General features: G+C 56.6%; 1 protein-coding gene across 4 annotated transcripts in view; it reads left to right on the forward strand.

Moving 5' to 3' along the window:
- FRMD5 (FERM domain containing 5) overlaps positions 1-21749 on the forward strand; it is a 115910-nt gene that overhangs the window by 42570 nt on the left and 51591 nt on the right. The gene's annotated exons all lie outside the window — the stretch shown is intronic.

Below are 21749 nucleotides of genomic sequence, written 5' to 3' on the forward strand. Positions count from 1 at the left end.
CTCTTCTTTTTGATATATTAGAGAGGCTGAGCTCTTCAGCACTCCCACTGCAAGGCAGCTTCTCCCGCTTCCAAACAATTTCTGTCTCTTTTTGCAACCTCCCCAGTATTTTCGCCTCCCCCTTCGCGATGCCGCTGTCGAGGCCGGGCAGAGCCTTCCAGCATCCCGCCCAGGAAGGCTCTGCAGGGCAAAAGCCTCTCCCCAGAGCTGACTTTGAGCCCCCTGCCCGCACCTCTGGCTACCACGCTGCTGTTTGGTGCCTGTGCCGGGGCTGTCCCCGCTGTGCCGTGCCCCCGCTTCCGCTCCCCTCCCAGCTCTGCAAACGCAGCCAGGTAGCACCGGGGTCGCCGACTTGTTGCATCCTTTATGTAATTATCTTTCCTTTTATAGAAACTGCTTATGTAGGCAGGCAGCACAGCAGGTCCCGTCTGCTTCTGCGTCCGTCCCCAGCAGCCTCCGCCGGCCCCTGCCAGACACAGGGGAGGGACTGGGGGGCCTCCGGTCCCAGCTGCTGGGACCGTGCTGGTGGCATCGCCGTGTGGCACATGCGGGTCTTTCTAGTCCTCCTCCTCGAGAGCAAACTTGCAAAAGCAACGCTCAGATTCCACAAGCGGCCTTTAAGGACGATGACCTCCTCGCAGGCAGGCGTGTACTTGGGATTGCAGAGGAGTGAAGTTACGGTGTTTGACGAACGGCACGTGTTTATCCTGTCGCCTGTGCGTGTCCCGATTTCGCGAAGCCGCTTGCCAGGACCCCTGTGGGAACCTGGTACCCGAAGCCGATGCCGGCACAGAGGTGGCGTCGGAATGACCGCCAGCAGAGCCCATCCAAATTCAGCAGTGCACCGGTCTCGCCCCTGCCAGGGACGCGGCACGCAGCAGGAAGCCCCTGCGCAGGAGAAAATACGGCGTATGGTGCTGCCGGGGGGAGGCAGGGGCGCAGCAGGGTGACCTCCCTCTGGGCCTGGCGCTGCCCTGGCTCCGACCTTCCCTTCCCAGCCCCTCTGCGGCGTTTTGCTCCCCGCTCCCCTTCTCCCGCCTGCAGCATCCCCGGAGGGACCGGCCCCTTCACCCTGCCCGCTCCTGGCCGCTGCCACCCGCCCTTGCTCTCTTGGTCCCCACCCAGCCTGCCCGCCTCTGCCTGGTGCTGCCCGTGCCACCCCCGCTGCCCTCGGTGACCGGTGGGGATGAGCTCCATGGTCTTTTGCACTTCATAGCTTGCATTTTTCTCCACCTCTTTTTTCTTACTCTTCACGCGCAGGGTGAGGTGCTCCTGCGCGCCGGGCAGCGTCTCTCCCTGCCGCGGGGCGCGGCGTTGGCTCTGCCGTGCGGCGACTGCTTCCCCTGGGCAGAGCTGTGCCCTGCCAGAGGGACGTCAGAAGGTCTTGTGAGTCAGAGGCAGGCTATGTTGCATCAATAACGGGTAAATAATAAAAATCTGCTGTATTTTGGTAAAAAAAGATCTCTCTCAAAAGGAAGATTGTAGTCAGAAGGATGTATTTCTGTACATCCTACGTGCAGGGGTGTGCTAGGGTTTCTTCTGGGTGTGTGTTTTTCCAGTTACCAATTTCGACAGCATCTTCTGCTGCCATTTTGCATTAATGCCCGTTTATATGAATTCCTGACTCTGGATCCTGTTGTTTGGTGCCAACATCCCCTGCAGCCTGGGGCAGCCTGCCTTGAGCCTGCCTCCGTCCTTGAAAGCAACCCACTTCATTTGGCTGAACAGAAGCGCTCAGCATAAACCAGAATCTTGTGGCAATATTTTTTCTGTACGGGAGAACAGACAGAAGCTCATATAACTGGTTCCTTCAGCAAACTACACCTATAATTTACTTCCAAACCACAAAGAAAAAAATATAGACGAGCTAAATTGCGTAGATAAAAAGTGAAAACAGCACAGGTTAGAAGCATCGTTATTACTGTGGGTGTTTTCACGGCGGAGGGGACGGAGCGGGGACGGCTCCTAGCCAGGCAGGCCGGGGATGCTCGGGCGGCTCACGTCGATGAACCGGCGCTGACGACAGACCACCTGCAGAAGCGCTGCTGGTGAGCACGCCGGGCACGCCGTGCGGCACAGGGCTGGGCTCTACCCGCTCGGGAGCGCTGGCGTGCGAGCGGGGGCTGTGCTCTGGTGTCAGTCACAAGCCAGTTCAGACCGAACGTCTCGGTGGCCCCAGAGGCCGCCGTCCCCAGGGACTGCACAGAGCACAGCCCCAGCGCCAGGAAGATCACGTGGAAAGGACCGCAGCTTCTTGGCAAGCTCTCCAGGGCTGTTTGCACAAATCACGTTATTTTTCAGAATCCGGAGTGTGCCCGGCACACGTTTGAGACCATCAAGCCTTGAACGAGCACAAGGGAAACCCAACCACTTCTGCCTGCCCGCGCAGCGGTTTAGGGGGCAGCTCTGGGCGTCCCCGCACTGGCAATGAGCCTCCCGCTCCGGCACGCCCGCGGCCAGCCCGTCCCGCTGCAGGGGCCACGGGCCTGCCTTCGCCGGGGAGCGAGCTTTGGGGCGTGAAGAGGTGCTGCCCTTCACTGCATCCAGACCTGGCCGCAGGGAAGGAGATGCCCTGGCTGCCGGGAAGGAGATGCCCTGGCCGCAGGGACGGAGATGCCCTGGCCGCAGGGACCTCCACCAGTCGGGAATCCGATTTCGGAGCCGAGAGCAGCACTTTGGCGGTCGCTGCTTCATCCAGCTGTGGGCACGGCGGTCGCATGCCTGCGTGCCTGTGCAGGGTTTCTCAGCTCCTTCCTCATCCGACCGTTTTTCGCTCAGGAAAGCAGTGAAGGTGAAAACTTAAATGAAAACACAAAGAGAGGCTTTAGAGCAAACAAATGGGAAAACAAACGCAGTGGAACAAGGAGAGAAGGCCCGTGACATACAAGAAATTGCGTGGTTAGAAATAGAGCTCAGCCGAAAATGAGCTAGTTGCATTTTTTTCCCCCAAGACAATTAATGGAAGGTTCGTTCCTATATTCTTGAGGGGCTTTCTGGGTTACTCTGCCTGTGCTGCTCCCTCTGATTTTAATGAGGGTCTGGAACTGGTTTTGAGGTTTTGATGTTAATGAGGGGCTGCCTTGGCAGGTCTGGGCTGCTCCCACGCCGGGCGAGGAGGAGGATGGAGGGAGCAGAGGGGGTGCAGACCCGGCACAAAGCTCTTGGGCACGGCACCGGCCGGCGTCTGCCTCCCCCAGCGGGTTTTGCAGCTGGTGCCCAGACCCCGGGGCACCTGCTGGCACAGAGAGGTCGCCGAGATTTTTGGAAAAACAACTGCCCACCGAGTGCCCTCAGCCCACCGGCTCCGGGGGGCTGTTTGCAGCTGCGTGGGCTTGTTTGCGATGTTACCTTCTGGTCGGGCTGCAGAAGCAGATTGCTGCTTCCCCTTGGCAGGCGTGCGGGCTCGTTCGTGGACGCCTGCGTGACATAAAACAAAGTGACACTTTTGCGCATGATGTCACACTCCTACAAAAATACTCGTGGCTGTCCACCGAGATCTTTGTACGGCTGCAGCCGGCAACAGCCGAATCTGGGGCATCTGCGTCCGTGGTGCCCACGGCAGTGAATTTCCATCTTGTCGCGTGCAGTTAATAATGTTATTCATCCCGAGCCCATCTCCCCCAGGAGCGCGAGGTAGACAAAAGAGGTTCTAACACTGCAAGATCTGATTTTTGTCAGTCACTGGCAGGGAGGTAGCGGGCAGTTGCAGCCACGGCGTGGTTGCGATGGGCAGGACGTCCGATGGTTTGGGGAACCGAACGGTGGTCGCTGGTTTGTACTGTGCGCTGGGGGGACGGTAGCAACGATAGCTCTGCGCTAGGAGAAGACTGTCAAGGTGGGTGAGCTGCAAATGCCCTGTTTGTCCCTTTTCTTCTCTCCCCATCATTTGCAATTGCAAACAAGCCCTTCAGGGCTGGCCGGTCGAGCAGAGCTGTGTGTGTGCCTCGGGGAGACCTGGCTTCGTGCTCTGGAGCGCCAGGGAAGGAGGGAGCAGGAACGCAATGCAAATAGCAGCGTCCTCTGGACGGCACGTGTGCCCCTTCGCTGCGGGGAAGCGGAGCGGTGACGTGGCCACGTGTCGCGGCATGGCCACGGTCTCTTTTAGCAGAGGTGCCTCTTGCCTTGGCAGAGATGCCCCCCCCTTGGCACCCTGGCCTCCCTGCCCCTCCTGCTGCGCACCCCGGCTGGGACTGTGCTGCCTGTGCCTGCCGGGGGGGTGCATATATATATACACACACACACATATATGTATCATAAAAAAGACTGTATATACAGTCTTTACGAACCCTCTGCAAGGTCACCTTATGTGACAAAGGACATCAGCGCTTCAGCGTAAGGCACTGAAATGATCTTGAAGGCTCATGCAGACGCCAGGCTATTACAAGGGTCACTCCATAAGCATTGCGGCGTGGGGACGTTTCGTGCCAAGGCATGTTGCTAATTCATGAGGCAGGGACTAGGCTGCCCTGGCGTGAGTGAGGAGGAGGAGGAGGAGGAGGCAGCGCGGTGAGAAGGGGAGCAGGAGGACGCGGAGCTGGCGGCCGGGCTCGGGCCGGGTGGAGGATGGCGCAGTGGATGGCGCAGCGGCTCAGCGCTGCCGGGGCACAGAGGAAGGGGACAGGACGATTTATAGCTCAAGCTTGGCAGAAGGGAGGGAGAGACAAGGATTAATTGCAGACGGGGAGTGGTACTGGCAGAAAGAGCAGATGGCAATATTTAGAGTTGCAGGGAAACATTTTAAATGTTTGCTGCTGAAGGAGAGGCTTTTCTGACTGACAGGGACGGGACGTGGGAAACGAAGCTGCTGCTGCTGTTTCCAGATAACCTGACTGGTAATAAATGAAGTTCTGGGGCGATACCTGAAGGTAGCCTTTAGAAACGTCCTCCTCTGCTCTGCCCTCCCCCCCGCCGTCCCCCCGCAGCAGCTGTGGGGTCAGGGCACCGAAACACGGCTTTGTTGGGCTGAGATGCTCCTAATAATATGGGCCCCTTCCCAAATGCCTTAATTTCTCTTTATTCTCATCGTACTCATCTTATGCACCGCCCCGCCGAAGCCAAACCAAAATAAGCTGTAGCGTGACAGTGGTAGTTAGATGTGTGAAGATACTCCCGTTTAGAAGCTGTGTGAAGATACTCCCGTTTAGAAGCTGTGTGAAGATACTCCCGTTTAGAAGCTGTGTGAAGATACTCCCGTTTAGAAGCTGTGTGAAGATACTCCCGTTTAGGCTGCTCTGTACATCGAAGGTCGGGCCGAGGATGGCAGCCAGCCTTCCCCCGAAGGGAGCCTCTGAGTCACCGTGTTTGCACAGCAAGAAAAAGAAACCCTCGGAAAACAAACTGCCTCCTTTAAACCCGGCGCTGCTTGGAGACGGGCGGCGGGCGGCCTCCCCCCGCGCCCCGCAGCTCCCCGGGGCAGAGCAGGGGAGCAGCCCCTGGAGCCGCTCTGCTTGGGTTCAGCCCGGGGGGGCAGAGGAGCCCCCCAGCAGAGTCCCAGCGTTCCCCATCGCTCCGGCTCCTCGGTCTCCTTCCTCTCCATCTCGTTAGCTCGTCCCGCCGTTACCTCCTGCTCACCTCCGCCTGTCTCTGATGGTCTCTGTGGACATCTGCCCGTTGACCCAAGCTCCACCGTCACGAGCCACCCCGCTGTGCCAACGCTCAGCAGGCAGGGCGGTAGCCCCGCATCATCTCCTTTGGCTCCTGTCCCCAGTGGCCGAGGGTCGGGGTCGATCTCTGGGTTTTTTTAATCACGGGAGCAACAGGAAAAGCTGGAGCAGCATGGGAGCAGCGGCTTGCACCGCTGCAGGGAAGAGAAGCTATGATAAACGGACCTGCACGTTGCTGGGTTTGACGCGTTGCCTGGGACTCACGACAAAATCCAAACAGCAAATTCTCTAGGATTTCAGTTTTCAAGCAGGTTTAGCTCTGCCTCCTGCTCAGCTGCTGCCAGAGCTAATGGAAAAATCCCCGTTTTTCCCGCGGTCAGCAGGCTGGAGGAGCCGGAGAGGACACGATGGCGTCCCATCCCTGGCCGGTGCGCGCCGGGGAAGCCTCCAGAGCAAACCCCCAGTCCGGCCGAGCATTTGCCTTGGCTCTTGCTGAGGCAGAGGAGGCTGTCTAAGGATCGGAGCATTTCCACGGGGGTCCAGCCGTCACCTGGCCGGGGGCAGCGGCAGGGCAAGCCCCCTTCCACATCCCCTCGCAGACACGTGGGTCCCCAGCACTTTGCTGTGGTCTGTTACAGACCAAATCACGCTGCCCGTCATCTTCAGTGCCTGCAGGAGCCCTGTTCTCGGGGCTACGGAGAACGAGGCCCCCGAGGGTGGGTGGCAGCAGCTTGGCTTGAGGTTTAAGGATGCTCGGGACCGGCCGGGCTCAGACACCCGAGAGCTTCCATGGACAGGATCACGCCAGAGGACCTGGAGACAGCACAAATGTCCTGCGAAGGCTGCCCGTGATGCCGATAAACCCATTAGTCACTTGTGTAGTTACTGCTTGGAATCACTCTGAAATCTGAAATTGCTCATTCTTTTCAAATTACAAGGTAGCTGCAAGAAAATTGGGTTTTTAACAGGGAAAAGTGCAGGTATTTCACCTTATAGAAAGCAAGTTTCATGTGTCCTCCCCACATGTCGTTTTCAGGAGACCCTCTGGTTTGGAATTTGGGATTTTTAAATACCCCACGAACGTCTTGCCAGGGTCATCCTCCGTGCTGGGGCTGAGCGGAGGTGTTCATTTTCTCTCCTGCTTCAATGCCTGCACTGGGGGCTGCTCTTGAAGGTATTAAGGGCATCAGCCGAGGAAGTTTGCTACATAATCTGTTTCTGAGATTATGGCAGAAAATGCACGGTTTTGGTGCCGGCGGTTTGGGGTTTAAATCTTACCCTTCGCAAATGGCTTGGCTGCAGGGCGTCTGTGGGGGAGGCAGCTTCGTTTGCTCCATATGGATATGAAACGCCGAGTTGAAAACTTTAAAAGCTGCTTGTTACTTGGCAAATGGGAATCCCTTTGTTAAAGTCAGAGGGGCGAAGGGTGGCAGAGGTGATGTGTCCCCGCGTCTGTCCCCACCAGCTCTTTTCTGGGCAGACCTGAGGCAGGAGCTGGGTCGCGCCGGCGCCGAGCTCCGTCCCACGGCCGGGCACGTCCCAGCGAGGGCGATGGGATTTACTGACCCGCGGAGCCACGGCTTGAGCCCCTTGGGTTCTGCTGGGGGAATGGGTAATACTTGGATCGTAGTAGCAAGAGCAGAAGCCTTGGCGTCACGTCCCTCCGGCTGGGTTGCCTGCGATCCTAGCCCCTCCCGCTGCCCCGAGCTGCCTCACGCCGAATTTTGCGTGCATTTTGAGCATTTTAAGATGGGTGTGGTAAAAATTGTCATTAGTGGGTGCTGCGAGGTTGATTTAATTACTGCAGGCACAACTGGCGTCTGAAGGGGCACCATTTCCTATCACAAATGTCTCTGTTTCAGTATTGCAAAATTTGAATAATTCTCTTTGACAGCTTTTTTCTTTTTATAGCAGTAATTAGTCAAAAAGTATTGCTGCGATGAGTGTTAGGCAGAGCTGCCCTGGGATTCCTGCTTGATAGCTGCAAGTCCTACTGCATGGCTCAGGAAGGACACCTCTGTGCAGATTTTAAAGGTGGCAATAACGACAGCAGGTAACGAGGGTATTGGACTCAAATGCTAAAACATTTCCTCCAGAGGGCAAAAACGTGGCCTTTTTTTCTACCTAAAAGTTGCACCCGAATTTTAAGGCGCCTGGTGCGATGCTGTGACACCAGTTGGAGCCAGGCTGTTCGGTCAGGCCCAGAAGTGATTACTACACAAAATAGCAAAAAATAAAAAAAGAAATAAAATTGAAGAGTAGAAACTGTGATTTTAAAAGTTCAGCCTAGGTGGAGGGAGGTAGAGGGATTTGGGGAAGGACCCAGATATTAAACGTGGTTTTAATCCCAGTTAGTCCCCAGGATGTCGTCACTGGGGGCTGGCGTTAGCGTAACGCTGGCAGGATTGCGCGTTACTTCAACGGCAAGCGTACTTAAGTGTGGAAAGAATTCACCAAGGGAAGTGATGGAGAATTTGTCTCTCTTTGTCTAATGCAAGTTATCTAAAAGCCATGGGCCTAGTTTTATCATCCACTGTTGTTAATGCATGCATGTCATTTTGTGGGGGTTTTTTGGCTTATTTTATTCAAAAGATAAAATCAGAAAGCCAGAGTTATCTGGTGACTTCAAAGTAGGTGAGTCGGAGTGGAATGTGAGTAGTCTGTGATTTTTTTCAGAAAGCCAAGATGGAATGAATCCAGCGTACCGCAGTCAATGTCATGCTGTTTATGTGGCACGGAGCCGCGACCGTTCCCGTGTTTGGGGAGTTCGGTGCCGGTGGCTCGCAGCAGCGGCGCGCTGGTTTAACCGGCACGTGCCCGGGCGCGGGGACGCTCGGGGAGCCCGGCTGGCAGGTCTGCGCTGCAGGCTGCCTGCTGCTCCTCTTCATCACCAGCGGCAGAATTAAGCAGAAAAGAGGCATTTGTCTTCCTTTCCCTGGAACTGCAGAGGGACAGATGACGTCATCCATGATGTCGGAGAAGATACCTTCGGGGAGATGGATCTTCTCTCATTATTAAATGCAAATCCGGAGGGGTTGGCGCGGCTCGCAGTGGGGCTGTGCGCTGCCGCCCCGGCCGCTGCAGGCACCTCCTGCGCTTCCCCTCCCGCTGCCGGGGCTCAGCCTCCATCTGCAGCTTTAAAGGTGCAACCATTAGCCCGTGCGAACGATAGTATTTCCATATGAAAACCCCATTTTGCACTTCATTTTCATCTACAGCAGGGGGGCAAGTCCTGCCTCAGCATTACCTGGTATTCCCATGCAAGGGAAGCAGGGTATGTACGCGGCTGTTCCTGCAGACACGCTGTCGCCGTGTGACCTTCTGGTGCTCGGACTGGATCCTCTGCCAGGGCAAACCCTCATTGCTCCCTTGCATTGTACCGTAAGACCCATCAGGGCCTATTTTTTTGTCTACACGTGCATGAGATAGCGCCAGACACAGCTTCTGTATTATGCAGAAATATTAAGTATCAGTAATATTAAAATAATGATGGATATCACCAGTAACTATAAAGTAGGTTCATCGTAGAACGATATTTTGCAGCGTTCCCATTTGATTGACTTCTGTGGTAGGGCAGAAAAGGTGACTGATAATAATCTGTGCTGCTGGTGGACGGTGAAGGTTTGCTAAGGATGGAGTAGGACTGTTTTAACGTTCTGCTTAATACGCAATTATTGCTAGCGGCCATATGTTGTTCTGTGTATAAATAACCAGCAGATAGCGTCGCCTCAGCTGCTGGAGCGCGGCAATTTGGCACCTCTGGCATCGTAGCTCGGTCTTGGCACAGGCGCGGACGCTGGAGATCTGTTAAGCACAGACGCCGACAGCAGACGGCCCTTCACAGCCCGCTCCCATCTCTGGGGCGGTCGTGGACCCCCGCAGCCCCGGGAAGGGGATCAGCGGTGGCATCCCCGCCTCGGGACTCCCAGCCCGCCTGTCCCCCGGGCCTTTGTCCTCCTTTCCAGCCGGCTGGAGCCTGTGGGCTCCCAGACTCATTTCGTGCCTGGTTTCAGCTGGGCGGTAAGCAGGGTGAAGCGCTTTTGCCAGTTCAATGGTAAAGCTGCTTTGGAAGTTTTGGAGTGGCACGCACCGCCTCCGTGTCGACCGCGTGGCCGTAACCTGCACCGGGCTTCTGAATGGGAGACACCACCCATGCTCTGTGTCCCGCGAGGTTGTCTTCATTTCCATGACGTTATAAGGTGTGAGGTTCTATTCAGTTGAGCGTCAGACGACGAAAACATCACATTCGTCTTTGGGACAAATGTTGACAGTGAAGTTCACACCTGAGAAGACATCACAGGCAGTCCAAGGTGGCGGTTGCAGCGGACAAGGATGGGGACTTCGATGCCACCGTGAGGACACAGGAAATGGAGATGCACAACCGAGAAATCAGCTTCTTTGCTCTCCTAGCATTAACGGTGCCAAAAATTTCTGGCTTACCCCCCAAAAGATTGCCGGTTGTATGCGCAAGCTTTTCCTTGTCACAATATCTCGAGATGAATTGCGAATTGGCATTGCAGCTCAGTGGCTGTCCCAGGGCTCCCGTGCAAACAAAAGACGAACCTTCGCTCCGCGCTTACAGCTTCAGGCGGCTCATCAGCGAAAGCTGGGAAGGCGGCTCTTGCAGCGATTCAGAACTGGAGGTGAAATGCAAAAGTAAGGGAAGGAAATACGGACACGAGAGCTGCCGTTGGCTGGGAGGTCCCTTTGACAGTGGTAAATACTCCCGTGTAACCTGGGAATATGGGGAAATATCTTGGGGGTTTGTATGTGCTGAGATGGTTCTTCCTCTTACGTGTGCTGCGGAAAACTGATGCCGTGCCTGAAATCAAGGAGAAAGATTTGAGCCTGTAGGACCTCGGGCACGGAGCTGAGCACCCTGAGAAAGGGGCACCCACGGCCAGGATGAGCCGGATGGTCTGTCCCAGCACCCTGGCCCCACGGGAGACACCTCACAGAATCGTAGAGGTTGGAAAAGACCTTTAAGATCATCGAGTCCAACCGTAAACCTAACACTGCCCAGCCCACCACTACACCATGTCCCTGAGCACCTCATCCAAACGGCTTTTAAATACCTCCAGGGATGGCGACTCCACCACGTCCCTGGGCAGCCTGTTCCAGCGCTGGACAACCCTTTCGGTGGAGAAGTTTTCCCTAATACCCAGTCTAAACCTCCCCTGGCGCAACTTGAGGCCATTTCCTCTCATCCTATCACTTGTTACCTGGGAGAAGAGACCGACCCCACCTCTCTACCCCCTCCTTTCAGGCAGTTGTAGAGAGCGATGAGGTCTCCCCTCAGCCTCCTCTTCTCCAGGCTGAACAACCCCAGCTCCCTCAGCCGCTCCCCATCAGCCTTGTGCTCCAGACCCTTCCCCAGCTCCGCTGCCCTTCTCTGGACACGCTCCAGCAGCCTCCCTGCCCTGCAGCCGGTACCCGGCCCCTTCCTCCCCCGGGCCCCAGCAAGGGCTGGGTGGGAGCGGCTCCCGGTGTTAATGGTCCCAACTGCACCCAGCTGTGCTGCCTGTGCTCCGCCCCGCTGAGGTGGGACCAGGCTTTATTTATTGGGGGCAGCTGTGGGGCAAGGAGCCCCGTGGGGCTGTGGGGAGCTGGTAGCTGCATGCTGTTCCAGGACGTGTGGGTGGTGAGTACAAAGCCCTGCACGAGGTGCTCTGGGCGTGCTGGGCTGGGTGGGATGGGAAGCTCTTTGGCTCTCTGGGAGACTGGAGGGGTGCTTTGAGCCCAGCACTCCTCCCTGGGCTGGGGGAGGCTGTGTGCTGGGACCTGCTGCGGGAGATGCCCCGGGCTGGGGGGAGGCTGTGTGCTGGGACCTGCTGCGGGAGGTGCCCCGGGCTGGGGGGAGGCTGTGTGCTGGGACCTGCTGCGGGAGATGCCCCGGGCTGGGGGGAGGCTGTGTGCTGGGACCTGCTGCGGGAGGTGCCCCGGGCTGGGGGGAGGCTGTGTGCTGGGACCTGCTGCGGGAGATGCCCCGGGCTGGGGGAGGCTGTGTGCTGGGACCTGCTGCGGGAGATGCCCCGGGCTGGGGGAGGCTGTGTGCTGGGACCTGCTGCGGGAGATGCCCCGGGCTGGGGGGAGGCTGTGTGCTGGGACCTGCTGCGGGAGGTGCCCTGGGCTGGGGGGAGGCTGTGTGCTGGGACCTGCTGCGGGAGATGCCCTGGGCTCCCCGGCCAGGGTGGGGCTGGGGCTGAGTCAAAGGTTTTCCAAAGGAGCTGAGCTTTCAGAGGCTTCAGCGGCAGGAGAGCGGCAGCGCTGGGTACCGCAGGGGCAGGGTGGTTGTTCGGAGTCCTCGCCTCGCTCACCCGGGAGTTCATGCGCTTTGCCTCAATATTGCGGGGAAATCCTAAGGAGCCCCGGGGTGCGGGTGCCAGGTTATGTATTTCTGAAAGATGGCACAAAATCGATGCTTTCTCCTGAGAAACCTGGAGCAGGTAGCGGGAGGAGCAGCCCCGGATATAAACTATGACCCACAGACTGGGGAGAGGGCACAAACCCAACCCCAGGCTGGTACCCTTACTGGAGCTTATAGGGAAAAAATTACAAAGCCAGAAAAAGGCGGCTGCTGCAAACCATGTTACGTTTCCATCTTGCACCTCGGAGGAGTGGTTTTCTTCACTCCAATTAAAAACCAAGCAATAGCCCTGGGTGGTAAGAGGGTGATGTCTGGTCCTGTGATTTTTTAATTTGCATCCCATTGTGGTTTCCTCACTTCCAGCGAGACCCTTCGCTAAAGCTGCGGGAGGGGGGATGGAGGGGTGTCGGGGGCGTTGGTGGCTGTGGTACGAGGGGAGACGAGGCAGAAATGGCCATTTCTCAGAGGGAGGGACTGCAGTGGGATGTGGCGAGGGTCTGTGCTGGGAGGTGCGGGGGGGTCCTCGCAGACGGAGTAAAACCGGAGGAGGTGAAGAGCAGGAGAGCAGTCCGGCGGGCCCATCAGCAATAACAGCACGGCGGCAGGGGAGCGGAGCAGCAAGCCGAGCTGCCCCGTCAACGAGCGAGTTCCCAACCAGCTTTTTCCCCGCGGTTGCGTGGCTTGGTGCCCAGGGAGAGCGTGGGTGCGGAGGCTGTGCAGCCAGCGAAGGCATCCCCATGGCGTGGGCAGCTGCGTGCGGGGCTGCGCTCGTTAGGGGAAGATTTCCTTTATTTGCTCTTTCTTGTATTCTTGTGTCGAGTCGGGGCGGGCTGGGCTGAAGCTCTGCTCTGGCCCGGGGGGGATATTTTTATTATGTTCTGATTTTCTTAATGTTCTTGTCGCGCTTCTCTGGAAGGGCTGGGGCCGGTGGTGCTCCCACGAGTGCCGGGCGGGTGGTGACATCCCTGCCTCGGTGCCCGGGTCCCGCTGGCACCCGTAGCTCCCCTAGTCCCTCTGCCTGCCGTCCCACCACCCCCGTGGTCTTCCGTTCCTTCTCTGCCATGAGATGGGGATGCTCCGTTACCTTAAGGAAGGAGAAGCGTGTACGTGCTTCCCGTCCCCAGGTGCGCGCGCTGCACTTGGCAGAGAGACAAGTGTTGATTTCTAATTTGTGTTTAGTTTACCAAGCAATTGCGATTGCTCTGTACCAGTGGCCCGGCATCTCCTTGTTTGCTGCTGTGTTGTCTGCCAACTTCACGGCAATGCTGTGTTTCTTGTAGATTTTTGGTTAAAACCTTGGCAATTAGACCCGTTTTCTTGAGGATCCCTGTTAAACATGCACCCAGTGGTTTCAGCATCCTAATGGTGTTGCAGACGGCTTTTAATCTGTTTAGTGCGTGTCATGTTGATGTTGTATCAGTCTAATTTTTAATCAAAATGTCATGCAATACCAGGTTAAGTGTCTTACGGAAGTCTAAATATATTAAATCAACACCGTTGCCTTTATTAACCAATTTTTAAACTCATCAAAAAATCAAATAGATTTGACAGGGTTCATTTTTCACAAGCCGTGTTTGGCGTCCGCTCTCCGCTATCAGCGGCTTCTATCGGCAGTCCCTGTATTTTTCCCGTGCTCGGGGTCGGGCTGGAGGGACGGCGTTTGCCCGTGCTGACACCCGTCCTTTCTGTTTATTGGCAGAATGCTCTTCTCCTTCAGACTTTGGGAGCTTTCTCGTGCAGAGGTATAAAATGAGATGAATTTCTGATTGTAGGGGAAACTGCATAACCCTGAAGTGACCGACAGTCCCTATCGCACAGAAATTGCAATTTAAATGCTTAAACCCTGAGTCTGCCAAGAGCTTTCTCTTTCTGAATGCAAATATTTGAGTTCTGCCACGGAATGCAAACCGTGAGCTGGGTCCTTGCCCTGCAAGCTCCGCAGGGCAGGAGAAAGCTAATTAGGCATTGACTAATTATTTCAGGTTTGGTCACCTTGAAATCCCTGACTGGGAGCGGGGACGGGGGAAGGGTTTATGGCCAGGGCTCCCGGAAGGACACACAGACGTTTGGGTCTCCGGTCGGACGGTCCCGCTGCAGGAGCAGACCCGGGGCTGGAGGCAGGCGCGTCTTCTCCTGGGAAGGCTCCTTCCCTCCCGCCTGGGGGGTCCAGCCTACCCCCGCCTAACTTACCATAATTATTTTTAATATCGCTTTTATGTGGCAATATATTGCTTTAATTTCATAACAATGCAACATCTGATATTAAGTGCTTCCAGCTCGATTCCAAGCTCCCTGAGGCAGTGTTTATTAAAATCTTTTGTCCATGTTTCATGTTTATTACTGCCATCTTTAATTAAGGGAAGTAAATATTGCTGATGTGGGTTGAGGGGCCTTTTTAACATGAATAATTTGGAATGCACGCAGTAATACAAGATGCAGCAGGAGGGGGAAGGGAGCTCTCGGGCACTATTGCTGCCTCTTCCCGCACCGGAGCGGGGCGGTTTTGCAGGGAAACGGGTCTTTGCACCCAGGCTCTGGTGATGTTTTAAAATTAACAATGAGGTTCTGCTGAAGACGGGTTTCTCTTATCAGGCGTCGGAGCTGGAGGAGCCGAGCCTGGGAGCCGTTTCTCGGGGCTGGAGAGCAGCAGCCCGGAGGAGTTTGCTGGAGCCGGCCTGGGAGGCGCAGAGCCGCGGGGCTGGGGAGGTTTTGCAGCCCGAGCCGTGCTTTGCTCTCGTCCTCCAAAGCCTGCCCTGGCAAACGCGCCCGAGCGCTGTGCTGCTCGGCCGGGGCTGTGTCCCCAGCCCTGCTCGCTGCCGCTTCGTCCCAGCTGAGGAAGGCGGGAGGTGTCCGAGCGGTTTAGTCGGAATCGGATTTTTTAGTGAATTCCTCCATATTGTTCTCTTCTAATCTCTGGAGTTTTATTCCAGGTACTTCTGTGTTCCGTGTCCACCCCCATACTGGGAGGAAAGAAAGGGAAAACCAGACCTAAATCCAGTGGAGTGTGCTGCTAGGTCACTTTTCATGACGTATCTCCTGAAAGCCGCCTTTTTGTGGGGTGACGTTTCTGCAGATAGGACGGTGGCAAAGGATGCAGCGCCTGGGCAGTGCCCAGGGCAGGGGCGATGGGGTCCCGCGTGGCGGCGGGGGGTTGCCACGTTGGCCACTGCGTTATTTCTCCTGTTGTTATTCCTCCCTGTCGCTGTTTCTCCCCATCTCAGTTGTTCCCGTTGTCATGGACGGAGCTTTTTGCTGCCTGAAGCTGTCCTTTGCAAACGGTTGCAGGTGAGGAGCTGCGCATCGCAAAAGGCAAGGGGAACCGATATTGTTCAGCAGTTACAAGGACTAGGCTTAAATAAGATCAGCTCTACCGAAGGTAGATCCAATAATATCTGCTGTGAAGAATGGTTTCACCACGTCTTCTTTTCCCTTTTTGTATCTGAAATGGCAATTGATCTCTGAATCCAGATACGTTGTACTGCGTTACAGACCTCTCCGCAGCCCGTCTCGTTAGGAGACCTCTGTTCAAATGAATGGGTTTAACTTCATGCTTAGCGTGCAAGCAGCAGTATGTAATTGCAGGTTTGCTCATAATTGCATGGCTTCTGGAATATATGTTGGTGTTCGTTTTTCATGCAGTCGTTTGTTGTAGAAAAAATAAGATTAATTTATATTCCAGTAATACTTCAAGTGCATGTTTTTATGCAATGGCATAAAGGTGGAACCTATAGGGAACTCTCAAATATCGCAAAGCTTGCCTTAAGATCCTAGGCCTTGGGCTCATTGCTGGGGTAATGAGGATCCCAGTCTATCCATAAGGGACTGCAGCGAAGGCAGAGCAAACTTAATTCTGGTGTAATCTCGCTGGTTTGGCAGGCTTTTACGGGGGATGAATTTTGCCCTAATAAACCAGTTGCAAAAGCCGGGTTCCCGAACAATAACAGCATACTAAAAATTTGCAAGATTGAAGGCTGCTGAAAGATAATGTACATCTGTTTCCACCAGCTATTATTTCTTTAAAGGTCTCTCTTATTTCTCTCTATGTACAGCTGTGTGCATATACAAGAATAAGACGGGTGACGCTGGTCAGCTGAGACTTTAGTACAAGACCACTTAAGACTTCATCTGTGAAAGCAAACCTTGCACTTGGGAATCCTCTCACCGTTCCCCTTGGGAAAAATTATTCCTTTTTAAACATGGGCTGTGCCCAGTGATGCCATGCCCTGGCCGGTGGCCGAGAAAGCTGCACGCCGGGGCTCCCTGTAAGCTGGAGCGTACCTGGGACGCTGCTGAGGGACGGCCGGCCAGCCCTGCAGAGGCGGTGCCCACCCAGGGCAGAACCTGGTGTGGGCTACCGGCCCACGCAGCTGGCTAGTCGGGCAGGGGGATTTCCTTGTGAAGCCGGGGCGAGCGTGCCCCAACGGGCGCTGCCGCGCAGGGCTTGGCCAGGGTTCCCCTCTGGGCAGAGGACACTTGGGGCGGGCGCCCGGCCCTTGCGCAGGTCTGGCCCTGCTCCAACTGCTCCGGCGTCCTGGGAATTTGTGGTTCTTGCCCTCCAGCCCCCGAGGGACAGCGAGCTCGCTGCTGTTCTCCACACACTGCCATATCCGATCGCTGCAATGTCTTCAGTCTGCGCCGATTAGAAATCTGGGGTGCAATTTGTGGGGTGGGCGTCTCTCCTATCTGCCCATTGCAGAGGCTTTTTAGAGCTGAAGCGTTAATTATTGGAGGGCTGAAATAAACTTCAGCCCTTTCCAAGGGGATCCCACCCCACATTCAGAGGCAAGCGTGGGGCTTGGCAGTGGTGCAGACCGTGGAGTGACGGAGCGTCTCGGAGCCCGTGTCCTCCTCTGCGCGTAGCCGGGCTGCAGGACGGGGACGCGTCTCTGGCACGAGTTCCCTGTTTCTGCGGTACCCGAGATCTGGGAGAAGAGGATGCCCTGGGAAGCTCCGAATGAAGTTACTGAGCTGTGGTCGTTCCTTTGAGGTCCTTTCTCAGGGCTGTGGTGTCTGGCATTGTATAAATGTCAAATGGGGGAAGGAGATGAGCACGTGGCTGTGGGCCTGGAGTGTCCCTGCCGTGGGGCTGAAGGTGCTGTGGGGCTGGTGGGGAGCAGTGTTCGGGGCACAGGCCCTTGTACCTGTCAGAAGGAGCTGTTGGGGATGGTGCTTTGGGAGCTGGCAGAGGTTTCGGCTGCCTGCTGCCCCCAGATTGACTGCTCCGGGTTGGTGAAAATTCATTATCGACTGTTGGCACATCTGTGGCCCTCTGCTCCGCAGAGCCCAGCCAGGAGAGGGTTTAATTCAGAACATCCTCTGGGGACAGATCGGATGTCTCGTTTGTGGAGGCATCTAGAATACAGCCATGCTGGGAAGCTTCTGAGATGCTTGTGCCTGCCTGTGCCTAAAGGAGAGGGTTTTCTTTTGTGTTTTCTCTTTGCTGGGGCTCCTGCATTCTCGCTTTTTCTTGCATCTCTTAAATAGTCGCTGTGGAGCTACTTTGTCAGAGCTGAGTCACCATTTAGTGGTTTCTCTCCTTCACATCTCCCCTTGCTCTGGAGAAACTCGGCGACAACTCTGAACTTTCCCGTGAGTTGTTCTGTCTTATGGAACATATTGAGGTTGTCGAAGCCTGCGATGGAAGGATTTTTCCTCTTTAATAACCGAGGCACAGCCTTGCTGAGGCACGGGTGCCCTGTCTCGCTTTCCCTTATTACCGGCGAAGCGGATGAAGGGGGAAACGCGCCTGGCTGGGGCAGCTGGCGGGGCAGAGGTGCTGCACCCGGGCTGTCCCAGGAGACCGGGGGCTAAACGGGTCCTGGCGCAGCCTACAACGTGCCTTTCGGAGATAACGCCGGAGGCTCTCTGCGCTTGGTGGCAGCTGAGATGAAGTACCGGCCAGCAGCAGCAGGGAGGCTGGAAAAAGCACGTTTCTGCAGCGTGCGGGGCAGGAGACCCGTGCTGGGAGAAGGTTGGAGCCCCGCGGTGTGGCGTGGGGGAGCAGGGTGGTCCGGCAGCGATGGGCGGGGATGCTTTGGGATGCGCTTCATCACCAGCTCGTGCAGAGGAAGGAAAAGAGCGCGTCAAATAAAACCTGCGGGGAGCCGTACCGACCCCGGCGAGGGGGGCCGTCCTGGCAGCACTCCTGGCTTGGCTGCCTAAAGGGAGACTCTTCCTCGGCGCCTAATCTTTTGTCAGCCTTGAGATAATTGGATGTGATAGTCCAGGCACAATGACTTCATTTCTGTAATTATTTTTATTTCTTCTGCAGGCCTGTGTTTTAAAATAAACTCGGGAGCCAAAGCACTGAGTTACATCTCCATCTCCTTTATTTCATTTTACTTAAAGGACTGAATGCTCAGCTGTTCCTCACTACCAGGTTTACCCAGCTTTGCTTGCTTTTTTTTTTTTTGCCCCCTCTCCAGATCATTGGAGCGGGCTCAGGTTATACCACACTAGGTTATACCAAGGATTTTAAACTTAGATTTTGGTCTGAGGGATGGGAAATGTTCCTGCAGAAGCTGGGACCCCATCGTGATGTTGAGAGGATGGACAGGACTCATAGGTAGGACTTAGGCTTGTGACCTATTTCTGGTTTCACTTGACGAACAAAACCTACTGGCAGGCTTCCGCCTGCTTCCACTCCATGGCGCAGCCTTCTCCAGCTGCGCTCGCCTCTCGTGCGCATCCCGGTTTTCCGTGTGTTCGCCCACCATCGAGGCTCGCCTGCCCTAGCTGGGCTCCCCGTCTCACACCACAGACTTTCTGAAGGAGACGTTCGTTTCACGGACGTCTGAGCTGACTTCTGTAAAATGCGTCCTGTGGTATACACGTGCGTGGCACAGAATAAAAAAATAATCCGTCTTTAGTGTTGAGCTGTTGCTAGCAGAGTAGTCTCGTGTTTCACGTTTGGGTATTCAGCTCACAGTAGCTTCAATCAAGCACTCTATCGGAAGTCTCCTTCCATTAAGTCGTGCAGTTCTCATCCGCTGATCTGGGCTGTGCTAAAGCTTACACAGCCATCTGGGCTGAAAACAATGACTTTCTACATCAACATGAGTAATCCTCCTGCCTGACATCATTTAATCACCGTTTCGTCTGAAGGCATCGTAAATGCACTGGGCTGTGGGTGGAGTTTGGGTTCCCGAAGATGCTTCTGCTGCCAAGGGCAAACACCCCGTGCCCGAGAGTGGGCTCTGCGGTGGCGAGAGCCTGTGGCCTGTGCCCGGGAAGCCAGGGCCAGGCGTGCGGTGGGGTGCCGGCGTCCCCGTGTGATGGCCCGGGAAGCCAGGGCCTGGCGTGCGGTGGGGTGCCGGGGTCCCCCTGGGATGGCCCAGGAAGCCAGGGCCTGGCGTGCGGTGGGGTGCCGGGGTCCCCATGTGATGGCCCGGGAAGCCAGGGCCAGGCGTGCGGTGGGGTGCCGGGGTCCCCGTGTGATGGAGGAGCTCAGGGTGGGTGTCCCTGGGGCCCTTGCACCCGAGCAGGGTGCAGCAGGGCCAGCCCCTCCTGTAAACTGCTGCTGTCAGTGGAGATCTGTCCTAAAATTCAGGTTGTATACCAACTCGGCTGCTTCTGAGCCCGGGGGACAGCCGTGGGCCATGTTTCTGTGGATTATTTTTACCTCTATATATGAAATTCTCTCTAAGCAGCATTTAAAACTAGTGTCATGGCCCTGGTGTAGTAGCTGTCCAGGACACCGGTGTGAACACAGAAAACATGGCTTCTGCAAGAGAATTCAGACTGTTTCTTTTAATGTCTATGATTTTTAGTATTGCTAGGAGTTGATTTTTAAAAGTGATGAAGTAATTTGTTTGAACTTGCTGGAGTCTGCTTAACGAGTTGGCCAAGCTCAAAGGGGATGATTACGCTCTGCCCGGCTGCCATTCCCACGCTCTTTCAGGGAGCAGAAAAACCCCGGCCGCTCCGGAGCAGCTCTGCAATGCGCGCCCCGCTCCGAGCCCCGCTCTGCACCTCCCGCCCGCGTCCGCTCCAGGGGGGCTGCGCGTCAGTACGGGGGGGAAAAGCCCCGTTGCACCGCAGCCTGCCCGCGGGACCGCGTTAAACCCATCTCCAAATACTCCCGGGCAGTAAATCACGGGCAGGCGACTCGCAGAGCTGGGGCCTCTCTGCGAGAGGGTGGCGAGTCCTGCCCGGGGCGCAGGAATGCACCCGGCTGACCCGCGTCCTGCGGGAGCCCTGGCTGCGCTCCTCTTGGTGGTACATTTAATACGTGGTTTTAAAAAATCCACTTCATTATTTAAAATAGCAAAGATGGATGTGCAGGGTTGCGAGTAGTGGCTGCCCTGGGTGCAGGCAGAGGTGATGCTCTGCCGGGTGCGCGCTGCCCCTCCTCGCGCCGGCAGGACCCGATTTCCCACTTATTTCCCCCAGAATCTGCTCAGACGGGCCCTGTCAGGCAGCAGACAGGCTCCGCGGCGCAGCCCCGCAGTTCGTGTCGGGAGAGTCACCCCAATTTACGCAGGGAAGGTTCAAATGACGTCTCTGTCACCTGCTGTCATGTTTTGGGCCAGGCAGTAAAGCATTGCAGTAATTAAGAAGCGTGACCTCGCCCCACTTAGCGTAATGAGGCGGCCGCTCGGCTCAGCCCCGCCGCGCACCCGGGTGCCTCCTGGTCTCGCCCCTGCGAAGGCAGAGGTGGGAGCTGGGCGCCGGTCCCGCCGCCCGCGCGTATTGCGCGTGCTGCCTGCGCCTCCAGCTGCGTCTGCGCTGCCGTGCCCAAAATTTCCCACCCGTCCCGCGTCGGAGCAGCTGCCTGGCAGCACGGGCGCTGCCCCAGGACACCCCGCTCCGTGCTGCGGCCGAGGTCTCTGCCTGCTTTCTCTGGGTTCAGCTCCCCTCCCCGGAGCGCTCCCAGGGGTTGCCCCTGGCGTTCGCCAATGATTCGGGCAGCGGGAACGGCTTTGGATTTCGATTTAAAATGCCAGTCTCGGTGACTGTTAAAACACTTCTGCCCGCCCCTCTGCCCGTGCCCGCTGGCAGCGGGCTTCCCCGGCTCTCCCTGCGGCCCCCGCCTGCAGGAAGGGCGGTGTTTTGGGGGGCGAGCCGTGCCTGGCAGCGGGTCGATTCGGACGTGTTCGGTATGAGTACCGGTACCCGAAAGCGCTGGCGCCCGTGGGATGGGCCCAGCCTGCAGGCTCGGTGTCGCAAAGATGGCCTCTTTAATTTGCCTATAAATTGATAGGCAGCCGACCGCACTGTGCAGGGCGCGGCCATTGCTGGAGCCTCCCGCTCCACGGGCAGGGAACAGGCAGGGGAGCCCTGTGCTGCCGGAATCCCCTTAGGCCCAGGGAAAGAATGGTGCACCCCGGGAGGCTCAGCTTTTGGGGTGCAGGCGTGGTGGGACGGGGCTCCCGTGTGCCTCCTGAGACGGGGTTTTGCACGTTGCTCCTAGGTACGATACAAAATGAGGGAATCGAATCATAAGAGCTTTTGCGATGTTAGTAACGAAAGGTTACGCGGAAATGTCAGAGCCGCAGCTGGTGGGTGCCGGGTCCCCGCTCCCCTCCCTGCCTGCTGCCTGCGGCGGGCAGGAGCCTGGGACCTGGCGTTTCCCGGGCTGCGCCTCTTTGCGGCCTCGGCAAAGTCACGTCACGCTGCAGTTCTCGACCGCCTGCTGGGTTTGCGTGCTTGGGTTTTGGGGTGTGATGAGAGATGCCGCAGCCGACCTTCTCTGCGGGGCCAAGAGCCCGGGGGGCTCCGTGGGGGGACCCCAGCCTGCGGAGCGGCTCGACCGGGAGCCTCCGCACACGAGCAGCCGC

This window comes from Mycteria americana, chromosome 6, assembly GCF_035582795.1.
Source record: "Mycteria americana isolate JAX WOST 10 ecotype Jacksonville Zoo and Gardens chromosome 6, USCA_MyAme_1.0, whole genome shotgun sequence".
Taxonomy (NCBI): Eukaryota; Metazoa; Chordata; class Aves; order Ciconiiformes; family Ciconiidae; genus Mycteria; species Mycteria americana.